Source organism: Bubalus kerabau, chromosome 8 (assembly GCF_029407905.1).
Source record: "Bubalus kerabau isolate K-KA32 ecotype Philippines breed swamp buffalo chromosome 8, PCC_UOA_SB_1v2, whole genome shotgun sequence".
NCBI classification, from domain to species: domain Eukaryota; kingdom Metazoa; phylum Chordata; class Mammalia; order Artiodactyla; family Bovidae; genus Bubalus; species Bubalus kerabau.
Genome location: NC_073631.1, coordinates 53039069 through 53051459, shown reverse-complemented (window position 1 = coordinate 53051459; position 12391 = coordinate 53039069). Strand labels below are relative to the sequence as shown.

General features: G+C 40.7%; 1 protein-coding gene across 7 annotated transcripts in view; it reads right to left on the bottom strand.

Moving 5' to 3' along the window:
* Positions 1-12391, bottom strand: part of STARD3NL (STARD3 N-terminal like) — a 60894-nt gene that overhangs the window by 35058 nt on the left and 13445 nt on the right. The window contains exon 1 of one of the 7 annotated variants that reach the window (XM_055590283.1): positions 12231-12254. The exons of 3 other annotated variants lie outside the window; for them this stretch is intronic. The gene's annotated coding sequence lies outside the window, so the exon portion shown is untranslated. Of the gene's footprint in view, positions 1-135; positions 251-468; positions 635-12230; positions 12255-12391 lie in introns of those variants that run through there. 3 more of the 7 variants (XM_055590278.1, XM_055590281.1, XM_055590282.1) reach the window with 3 other exon arrangements.

Sequence of the window (12391 nt, the reverse complement as noted above, 5' to 3'; positions counted from 1 at the left end):
CCTTCCTGGGACCTTCAGATAGAGGTCAAATTTCTTAATCTTGCCTAACCTAACACATGGCTTACTTCCTCCAACCTCTCCAGAACCACTTCAGCACACCACAAATCACAAGCTTGCCTTCCCTAGAAGAATTACCTGGGTCACACAGCCTGTGGCATAAGCCTTCTTGGAGGAGGTCACCATTAACCCCACCACAGAGCCGCCTAGCAGACAACCCACGAACTGAAGAACAATTATACCAAAGAAATTCTCGCACTGTTAAGAAAGTTCTAGGACCCACAACAGATTTCCCAACCTTGGGATCTGGCAAAGGGACTGAGAACCCCCAGGGAATTTGTCTTTGGAGGCCAGGGGGATTTGGTTACAGAATTTACATAGGACTGGGGAAACACTCTTGGAGGGCACAAACAAAACCTTGTGCACACCAGGACTCAGGAGGAGGGAGCAGTGACCCCACAAGAGACTGACCCAGACTTGCCTGTGAGTGCCCAGGAGTTTCCAGCAGAGGCCGGGGTTGGCAGTGGCCTGCGGCAGGGTCTGGGGCACTGAGTGCAGCAGTGCATGCAGGAGACCTTTTGAAGGAGGTCACTGTTATCTTCATTACCTCCACTAAGGTTTGGTCTCAGATCAGACAACAGGGAGGGGACACAGTCCCGCCCATCAACAGAGAATTGGGTTAAAGATTTACTGAGTATGGCCTCACCCATCAGAACAAGACCCAGTTTGCCCCACAAGCAGTCTCTCCCATCAGGAAGTTTCCATAAGCCTCTTATCCTTATCCTTCAGAGGGCAGACAGACTGAAAACCAGAATCACAGAAAACTAATCAAACTAATCACATGGACCACAGCCTTGTCTAACTCAATGGAACTATGAGACATGCTATGAAGGGCCACCCAAAACAGGTCATGGTGGAAAGTTCTGACAAAACGTGGCCCACTAGAGAAGGGAATGGCAAACCACATCAGTATTCTTGCCTTGAGAACCCCATGAACAGTAAGAAAAGGCAAAAAGATATGACACTGAAAGGTGAACTCCCCAGGTCGGTAGGTGCCCAATATGCTACTGGAGAAGAGTGGAGAAATAACTCCAGAAAGAATGAAGAAACAGAGCCAAAGCGAAAACAACTCCCAGTTGTGGATGTGACTGGTGTTAGAAGTTAAGTCCAATGCTGTAAACAACAATATTACATCAGTTCAGTTCAGTTCAGTCCAGTCACTCAGTCATGTCCAACTCTTTGCGACCCCATGAATCGCAGCAGCCAGGCCTCCCTGTCCATCACCAACTCCCGGAGTTCACTCAGACTCATGTCCATTGAGTCAGTGATGCCATCCAGCCATCTCATCCTCTGTCATCCCCTTCTCCTCCTGCCCCCAATCCCTTCCAGCATCAGAGGCTTTTCCAATGAGTCAACTCTTTGCATGAGGTGGCCGAAGTACTGGAGTTTCAGCTTTAGCATCATTCCCTCCAAAGAAATCCCAGGGCTGATCTCCTTCAGAATGGACTGGTTGGATTGCCTTGCAGCCCAAGAGACTCTCAAGAGTCTTCTCCAACACCACAGTTCAAAAGCATCAATTATCGGCACTCAGCCTTCTTTACAGTCCAACTCTCACATCCATACATGATCACTGGAAAAACCAAGCCTTGACTAGACGGACCTTTGTTGGCAAAGTAATGTCTCTGCTTTTGAATATGCTCTCTAGGTTGGTCATAACTTTCCTTCCAAGGAGTAAGCGTCTTTTAATTTCATGGCTGCCACCATTTGCAGTGATTTTGGAGCCCAAAAAAAGAAAGTCTGACACTGTTTCCACTGTTTCCCCATCTATTTGCCATGAAGTGATGGGACCAGATGCCATGATCTTCGTTTTCTGAATGTTGAGCTTTAAGCCAACTTTTTCACTCTCCTCTTTCACTTTCATCAAGACGCTTTTTAGTTCCTCTTCAATTTCTGCCATAAGGGTGGTGTCATCTGCATATCTCAGGTTATTGATATTTCTCCCAGCAATCTTGATTCCAGCTTGTGCTTCTTCCAGTCCAGCGTTTCTCATGATGTACTCTGCATAGAAGTTAAATAAGCAGGGTGACAATATACAGCCTTGACGGACTCCTTTTCCTATTTGGAACCAGTCTGTTGTTCCATGTCCAGTTCTAACTGTTGCTTCCTGACCTGCATACAAATTTCTCAAGAGGCAGATCAGGTGGTCTGGTATGCCCATCTCTTTCAGAATTTTCCACAGTTTATTGTGATCCACACAGTCAAAGGCTTTGGCAGAGTCAATAAAGCAGAAATAGATGCTTTTCTGGAACTCTCTTGCTTTTTCCATGATCCAGCGGATGTTGGCAGTTTGATCTCTGGTTCCTCTGCCTTTTCTAAAACCAGCTTGAACATCAGGAAGTTCACGGTTCACATATTGCTGAAGCCTGGCTTGGAGAATTTTGAGCATTACTTTACTAGCGTGTGAGATAAGTGCAATTGTGAGGTAGTTTGAGCATTCTTTGGCATTACCTTTCTTTGGGATTGGAATGCAAACTGACCTATTCCAGTCCTATGGCCACTGCTGAGTTTTCCAAATGTGCTGGCATATTGAGTGCAGCACTTTCACAGCATCATCTTTCAGGATTTGAAAGAGCTCAACTGGAATTCCATCACCTCCACTAGCTTTTATCGCAGTGATGCTTTCTAAGGCCCACTTGACTTCACATTCCAGGATGTCTGGCTCTAGGTCAGTGATCACACCATCGTGATTATCTGGGTCATGAACATCTTTTTTGTACAGTTCTTCTGTGTATTCTTGCCACCTCTTCTTAGTATCTTCTGCTTTGGTTAGGTCCATACCATTTCTGTCCTTTATTGAGCCCATCTTTGCATGAAATGTTCCCTTGGTATCTCTAATTTTCTTGAAGAGATCTCTAGTCTTTCCCATTCTATTGTTTTCCCCTATTTCTTTGCATTGATCACTGAGGAAGGCTTTCTTATCTTTTCTTGCTATTCTTTGGAACTCTGCATTCAGATGCTTATATCTTTCCTTTTCTCCTTTGCTTTTCACTTCTCTTCTTTTCACAGCTATTTGAAAGGCCTCCCCAGACAGCCATCTTGCTTTTTTGCATTTCTTTTCCATGGGGATGGTCTTGATCCCTGTTTCCTGTACAATGTCACGAACTTCATTCCATAGTTCATCAGGCACTCTTACCTATCATATCTAGTCCCTTAAATCTTATTTTTCACTTCCACTGTATAATCATAAGGGATTTGATTTAGGTCATACCTGAATGGTCTAGTGGTTTTCCCTACTTGCATAGGAAACTGGAATGTTAGGTCCATGAATCAAGGTAAATTGGAACCGGTCAAACAGGAGATGGCAAGAGTGAACACTGACATTTTGAGAATCAGTGAACTAAAATGGACTGGAATGGGCGAATTAAATTCAGATGACCATTATATCTACGACTCTGGGCAAGAACCTCTTAGAAGAAATGGAGTAGACCTCATAGTAAACAAAAGAGTCTGAAATGCAGTACTTGGGTACAATCTCAAAAACGACAGAATGATCTCTGCTCGTTACCAAGTCAAATCGTTCAATATCACAGTAATCCAAGTCTATGCCCCAACCAGTAATGCTGAAGAAGCTGAAGTTGAATGGTTCTATGAAGATCTATAAGGCCTTCTAGAACTAACACCCCCAAAAGATGTCCTTTTCATTATAGGGGACTGGAATGCAAAAGTAGGAAGTCAAGAAATACCTGGAATAACAAGCAAATTTGGCCTTGGAGTACAAAATAAAGCAGGGCAAAGGCTACCATAGTTTGCCAAGAGATGCACTGGTCATAGCAAACACCCTCTTTGAACAACACAAGAGAAGACACTACATGTGGACATCACCAGATGGTTAATATCAAAATCAGACTGATTATATTCTTTGCAGCCAAAGATGGAGAAACTCTACACAGTCAGCAAAAACAAAACCAGGAGCTGACTGTGGCTCAGATCATGAACTTCTTATTGCAAAATTCAGACTTAAATTGAAGAAAGTAGGGAAAACCATTAGACCATTCACTATGACCTAAATCAAATCCATTATGATTATACAGTGGAAGTGAGAAATAGATTCAAGGGATTAGATCTGGTAGACACAGTACTATGGATGGCGGTACATGACATTGTACAGGAGGCAGTGATCAACCATCCCCAAGAAAAAGAAATGCAAAAAGCCAAAATGGTTATCCTAGGAGGCCTTACAAATAGCTAAGAAAAGAAGAGAAGCTAAGGGCAAAGGAGAAAGGAAAGATTTACCCAACTGAATGCAGAGTTCCAAAGAATAGCAAGGAGAGATAAAAAAGCCTTTCTCGGTGATCAATGCAAATAGAGGAAAACAATAGAATGGGAAAGCCTACAAATCTCCTCAAGAAAATTAGAGATACCAAGGGAACAAAATATGGGCTCAATAAAGGAAAGAAATGGTATGGACTTAACAGAAGCAGAAGATATTAAGAAGAGGTGGCAAGAATACACAGAAGAATTATGCAAAAAAGATCTTCATGATTCAGATAACCACGATGGTGTGATCACTCACCTAGAGCCAGATATCCTGGAATGCAAAGTCAAGAGGGCCTTAGGAAGCATCACTAAGAATAAAGCTAGTGGAGGTGATAGAATTCCAGCAGAACTATTTCAAATCCTAAAGATAATGCTGTGAAAGTGCTACAGTACATATGCCAGCAAATTTGGAAAACTCAGCAGTAGCCACAGGACTGGAAAAGGTCAGTTTTCATTTCAATCCCAAAGAAAGGCAATGCCAAAGAATGTTCAAACTACTGCACAATTGCACTCATTTCATACTCTAGTAAAGTAATGCTCAAAATTCTCCAAGTCAGGCTTCAACAGTATGGGAACTATGAACTTCTGGATGTTTGAGCTGGATTAACAAAAGGCAGAGGAACCAGAGATCATCAAAAAAGCAAGAGAGTTCCAGAACAACATCTACTTCTGATTTATTGACTATGCCAAAGCCTTTGAGTGTGTGGATCACAACAAACTATGAAAAACTCTTAAAGACATGGGGATACCAGACCACCTTACCTGCCTCCTGAGAAATCTGTGTGCAGGTCAAGAAGCAACAGTTTAGAACTGGACATGGAACAACAGACCGATTTCAAATAGGGAACGGAGTACGTCAAGGTGGTGTACTGTAACCCTGCTTCTTTAACTTATATGCAGAGTACATCATGAGAAACACTGGGCTGGATGAAGCACAAGCTGGAATCAAGATTGCCAGGAGAAATATCAATAACCTCAGATACACAGATGGCACCACCCTTATGGCAGAAAGTGAAGAGGAACTAAAAAGCCTCTTGATGAAAGTGAAAGAGGAGAGTGAAAAGGCTGGCTTAAAACTCAACATTCAGAAAACTAAGATCATGGTATCTAGTCCCATCACTTCATGACAAACAGATGGGGAAACAGTGAGAGACTTTACTTTTGGGGGCTTCAAAATCCCTGCAGATGGTGACTGCAGCCATGAAATTAAAAGATGCTTGCTCCTTGGAAGAAAAGCTATGACTAACCTAGACAGAATATTAAAAAGCAGAGATATTACTTTGCCAACAAAGGTCCATCTAGTCAAAGCTACGGTTTTTCCAGTAGTCATGTAGTCCAGTAGTTATCTGAACTGAATAGGAATCACATTCTCACCAACCTCAGCTTGTACTTTCCACCCTACCCTGAGAGCAACTTTCCTTTATCTCTAAGACTCTTCAGTTCAGTTCAGTTGCCCAGTTGTGTCTGACTCTTTGTGACCCCATGAACTGCAGCATGCCAGGCCTCCCTGTCCATCACCAACTCCTGGAGTTATCCAAACTCATGTCCATTGAGTCGGTGACACCATCCAACCATCTCATCCTCTGTCACCCACTTCTCCTCCTGCCTTCAATCTTTCCCAGTATCAGGGTCTTATCAAATGAGTCAGCTCTTCCCATCAGGTGGCCAAAGTATTGGAGTATCAGCTTCAACATCAGTCCTTCCAATGAATATTCAGGACTGATTTCCTTTAGGATGGACTGGTTGGATCTCCTTGCAGTCCAAGGGACTCTCAAGAGTCTTCTCCAACACCACAGTTCAAAACATCAACTCTTCGCCACTCAGCTTTCTTTATAGTCCAACTTTCACGTCCATACATGACTACTGGAAAAACCACAGCCTTGACTAGTGGGCCTTGTTGGCAGAGTAATGTCTCTGCTTTTTAATATGCTATCTAGATTGGCCATAACTTTTCTTCTAAGGAGTAAGCGTCTTTTAATTTCAAGGCTGCAATCACCATCTGCAGTGATTTTGGATCTCCAAAAAATAAAGTCTGTCACTGTTTCCACTGTTTCCCCATCTTTTTGCCATAAAGCGATGGGACCAGATGCCATTATCTTAGTTTTCTGAATGTTGAGCTTTAAGCCAACTTTTTCACTCTCCTCCTTCACTTTCATCCAGGGGCTCTTTAGTTCTTTGATATCTGCCATAAGGGTGGTGTCATCTGCATATCTGCAGTTATTGATATTTCTCCCAGCAATCTTGATTCCAGCTTGTGCTTCATCCAGGCCAGCATTTCTCATGATGTACTCTGCATATGAGTTAAATAAGCAGGGTGACAATATACAGCCTTGACGTATTCCTTTCCCAATTGGGAACCAGTCTGTTGTTCCATGTCCAGTTCTAACTGTTGCTTCTTGACCTGCACACAGATTTCTCAGGAGGCAGGTAAGGCAGTCTGGTATCCCCATCTCTTTAAGAATTTTTCACAATTTGTTGTGATCCACACACTCAAAGGCTTTGACATAGTCAATAAAGCAGAAGTAGATGTTGTTCTGGAACTCTCTTGCTTTTTTGATGAGCCAATGGATGTTGGCAATTTGATCTCTGGTTCCTCTGCTTTTTCTAAAACCAGCTTGAACATCTGGAAGTTGTTCTGCTACTGTTGAAGCCTGACTGAGAATTTTGAGCATTACTTTACTAGAGTGTGAAATGAGTGCAATTGTGCGGTAGTTTGAACATTCTTTTGCATTGCCTTTCTTTGGGATTGGAATGAAAACTGACCTTTTCCAGTCCTGGGGGCACTCCTGAGTTTTCCAAATTTGCTGGCATATGGACTATAGCACTTTCACAGTATCATTTTTTAGGATTTGAAATAGTTTCACTGGAATTTCATCATCTCCATTAGCTTTGTTCATTGTGATGCTTTCTAAGGCCCTCTTGACTTCACATTCCAGGATGTCTGGCTCTAGGTGAGTGATCATACCATCGTAATTATCCAAGGAGCGGTGGCTGCACGGGCACAGGAGGGCCTAGAGGAGCTATTCCACATTCAAGGTTAGGAGGGGTGGTGGTGAGGAGATAACCCTCGTCCAAGGTAAGGAGCAGCGGCTGCGCTTTGCTGGAGCAGCCGTGAAGAGATACCCCACGTCCAAGGTAAGAGAAACCCAAGTAAGACGGTAGGTGTTGCAAGAGGGCATCAGAGGGCAGACACACTGAAACCATACTCACAGAAAACTAGTCAATCTAACCACACTAGGACCACAGCCTTGTCTAACTCAATGAAACTAAGCCATGCCCTGTGGGCCATCCAAGATGGGCGGGTCATGGTGGACAGGTCTGACAGAATGTGGTCCACTGGAGAAGGGAATGGCAAACCACTTCAGTATTCTTGCCTTGAGATCCCCATGAACAGTATGAAACGGCAAAATGATAGGATACTGAAAGAGGAACTCCCCAGGTCAGTAGGTGCCCAATATGCTACTGGAGATCAGTGGAGAAATAACTCCAGAAAGAATGAAGGGATGGAGCCAAAGCAAAAACAATAACCAGCTGTGGATGTGACTGGTGATAGAAGCAAGGTCCGATGCTGTAAAGAGCAATATTGCATAGGAACCTGGAATGTTAGGTCCGTAAATCAAGGCAAACTGGAAGTGGTCAAACAGGAGATGGCAAGATTCTAGGAATCAACATTCTAGGAATCAACATTCTAGAATGTCAACATTCTAGGAATCAGTGAACTAAAATGGATTGGAATGGGTGAATTTAACTCAGATGACCGTTATATCTACTACTGCAGGCAGGAATCCCTTAGAAGAAATGCAGTAGCCATCAAGGTCAACAAAAGAGTCCAAAATGCAGTACTTGGATGCAATCTCAAAAACGACAGAATGATCTCTCTTTGTTTCTAAGGCAAACCATTCAATATCACAGTAATCCAAGTCTATGCCCCAACCAGTAACACTGAAGAAGCTGAAGTTGAACGGTTCTATGAAGACCTACAAGACCTTTTAGAACTAACACCCAAAAGATGTCCTTTTCATTATAGGGGACTGGAATGCAAAAGTAGGAAGTCAAGAAACACCTAGAGTAACAGGCAAATTTGGCCTTAGAATACAGAATGAAGCAATGCAGAGTCTAACAGAGTTTTGCCAAGAAAATGCACTGGTCATAGCAAACACCCTCTTCCAACAACACAAGAGAAGACTCTACACATGGACATCACCAGATAGTCAACACCGAAATCAGACTGATTATATTCTTTGCAGCCAAAGATGGAGAAGCTCTACACAGTCAACAAAAACAAGACCAGGAGCTGACTGTGGCTCAGATCATGAACTCCTTATTGCCAAATTTAGACTTAAGCTGAAGAAAGTAGGGAAAACCACTAGACCATTCAGGTATGACCTAAATCAAATCCCTTATGATTATACAGTGGAAGTGAGAAACAGATTTAAGGAACTAGATCTGATAGATAGAGTGCCTGATGAACTATGGACGGAGGTTTGTGACATTGTACAGGAGACTTTAGACAAAACAAACTAATAAAAAAAGATTAGCTTATCAGGATGTTGTGATTCACCTGTTTACCAATCCTCCATTCTGGGCAGCTAGGAGTAGGAATAAATGAGGAGGGGCTACAGTGTAGTTAAAATGGCATCAAAAACATAAAACACTAAGAAAAAAACTTAAAATATATGCAAGGTCCCAACACTGAAAACTGTAAAACACTGTTGAAAAAAATCAAAGAAGATGAAAACAGACAGGCAGCTGATCAGGTTTACGGATTGGCAGGAATCATGGTTAATATTTCTATTCTTCCCAAATTGATCTAGAGATTCAACTCAATCTCAACCATAATCTCATCAAGCTTTTTTGGTAGAAACTGACAAGCTAAATTTAAAATGTATATAGAAATGCAAAGAAATGAGAATGTCCAAAGCAATCTTGAAAAAGAACAAAACTGGAAAACACACTACTTAAAGACCTTCTGCAACACTTCAGTAATGAAGACAGTGTAGCACTAGCAAAAAGATCAACAGACAGACCAGTTGAACATAAGGGAGAGTCTAGAAAGAGATCTGCACTTCTGTGATCATTTTACTTTTGACAAAGATGTCAAAGCAATCCAACTGGAAAAAGAATGTATGATGCTGAGACAACCAGATATCAAAACTGAAAAAAAAACAAAACAATGAACTTCAAACCCTAACAAACACTATGTAAAAAATAATTCAAGATGGATCATAGATCTAAACATAAAAACTAAAAAGATAAAGCTGTTATAAAAATTTGCAGGAGAATATTTTTAAAACCTCTTTGTAGGCAAGTTTTCTTAAAAGACACAAAAAGCCAAAATCATTTTTTTTTTTTTAATGTGTAGGCTGTCATGAGGTGTTTCCATTGGCCAGATGCAGTGACTTGAATATAAAAATGAATAATGACTGTAAAGTTGGAATTTATGTTGGAAAAATTAAGAAGTTTCATGAGTCTACAGTAATACTGCAAAAGAGGGAGAGGGTAGTTCTCTTTTACAAGAAACAAACGTTAGATTAAAACGTAGAAGAAATGATAAAATAAGATATATCAACAGTTTGTAATCCCCAGCTGGAGTAACTAATTCAGACTTTACTTTACTTTACTTTACTGGATGCCTAAAATTATTAAAACATTGTTGAAGAATAGATATTCAAAGTCTCAAAGTGTCTTAGATTATATAATAATTTCATTAGGAATATACCTTTATAGTAGAGAGATCTGGCAGTCTCCGCCTGTACCAACTAATCAAACAGCATTACCAGTACTAGAGCAAGTTGACACTATGTGCCTTTTAAAGTGATACAATCAGAAGTCTGTAACATCAATTATAATGTTCCTGTGCAAAAAAAGTTTAACCTAAATTCCATAAGGATACAATCAAACACAGTATGTGGGATATTCTACAAGACAGTTATCCTGAATCTTGAGCAAAGTCAACATGATGAAAAACAAAACAAAAACAAAAGGTAAGAAAGCGGTGTGGACACTCTTCAAACTTAAAAAGTAAAAAGAGCCACAACCATCAAAAGTAATGCACAAGCCTAGACTGAATCCTGAATAAAACAAAAACTAAAAACCCAAAAGATAAAGCTACAAAAAACAACTGAAAAACTGATTATAGTTTAGTATTCTGGTTATGAAATTCTTAACCTCTGAATAATTCAGAAAAACAAGGAGAGAAGGATGTTTTGGGATGGGGCTGCTCTATCAGTCCACCTAGTATATACAAACACAATGGCACCCCACTCCAGTACTTTTGCCTGGAAAATCCCACGGATGGAGGAGCCTGGTAGGCTGCAGCCCATGGGGTCCCTAAGAGTCGGACACGACTGAGCAACTTCACTTTCACTTTTCACTTTCATGCATTGGAGAAGGAAATTTCGGTAACCCATCCAGTGTTCTCGCTTGGAGAATCCCAGGGACGGGGGAGCCTGGTGGGCTGCCGCCTATGGGGTTGTACAGAGTCGGACATGACTAAAGCGACTTAGCACATACATATGTGTGTGTTTATATGTGAATAAAAGTAAATTCTCACTGTGAAAAATCATTAAATTAACTTTAAGTATGAGCTACCTCTGAGAGCAGAATAAGGAACTGGAATGATCCTAGAAAAGTTCTTAAATTGTTTTACAAAAGAGAACAAACACATGGAGATTTTGTAAACACATCTTTGTACCACAGGGTGGCTAAGAGTTGGACAGAACTGAAGCTACTGAGCACGCACACATACGACAACTTAGACCCATTAACAGACTCAAAGGAAAACCTACGTAAGATTTCTGGGCATCCAAGTCATTCTGCCCCTAATAAAAATACTGAATTTCCAAGACACAAACGGAGATGGCTGAAGACTTCTAAAATGCGTGTGACTGAAGATAGGAGTCATCCTATCTGGATTTTTGAGCCAATACCGAATATCTAATAATTGTCTTTTTTTTTAATCATCATCATCAACAAGGCTTTATTAAATGAAACAATAAAGTGCACATCACGCAGTGGTTTGGGGTCTAAAGTCTGATCTGATCTTTAGTGAAAATGTACACAAGCCATTACTCTATCGTAAGCTTTTAAAAAGTCAAATGTACCCTTCATTTGTTCCATCCATTAGTACTCACACTCTTCCCAGACACTGAGGAGAGACAGGTCTACCACAGCATCATGTACCACGTGTTTTACTCATGCAGCTGACTTATTCCACTGGGACCTACATTTCAACTGCACTTCCTTCTTTTTCTTACTTTTCTTCAAGAATTAGAAGTCCAACTCCATAGTAATATCCCTATATACTCACTCCACGGTTGTATTCTGAATACTGTACTTATGTTCCAGATGTCCTATTTTCTAGAGTTGTTAACACTGAGAAGTAAGAAAAGCTTTTATTCCATCCTGATAAGTCTGCTCACCATTTGCTGCTATGCGTTCTGCTCTCTTCCCCCTTCCACACATTTAAGGCTCTCCATTCAAATTCTGTGTCATTTCGTGCAGTCTCATCTCATTTAATAATTTCTTTTAATATCAACACATTAAAGTAATTGTGTATGTATAACGAGAATTTAACTTTTTGACAATCTGTTTCAAGACAAAAATTTATTTAGAATTTAGCATCAATGACTTGGAAAAAGTAAAGCAGAAAACAAGTATATTTTGAAGTTTTTAAGTCACTCCTCTCACTGATACTAACTGATCTCCCAAGAACAAACCTGTTCTTATGGCAATCACTTCCATACCAATATTAAAAATATCAGTGAACTTTTATTTGACATATAACACAGAAAGAAATATTAAGATTTAAAGACAGCTGGGCAAATATATATTGTTTTCATAATTTATGAGGCAAATCTAAAGCATTTATTAAGAAACTGAATCTGGATATATACTATAAGATTTAAGAGTTGTACCTGTTAAGTTTTGAAAATTCAGCGTCTGCCAAGAATATACCTCATCTACTTCCTTTACTCCACAAGCACACTTTTAATACCAAAAATATGTCAAGTCCTCCTCTGAGCACTGGGGATGTGGCAATGAATAAAACTGAAAGAATGCTCTCCTCTAACAGAGT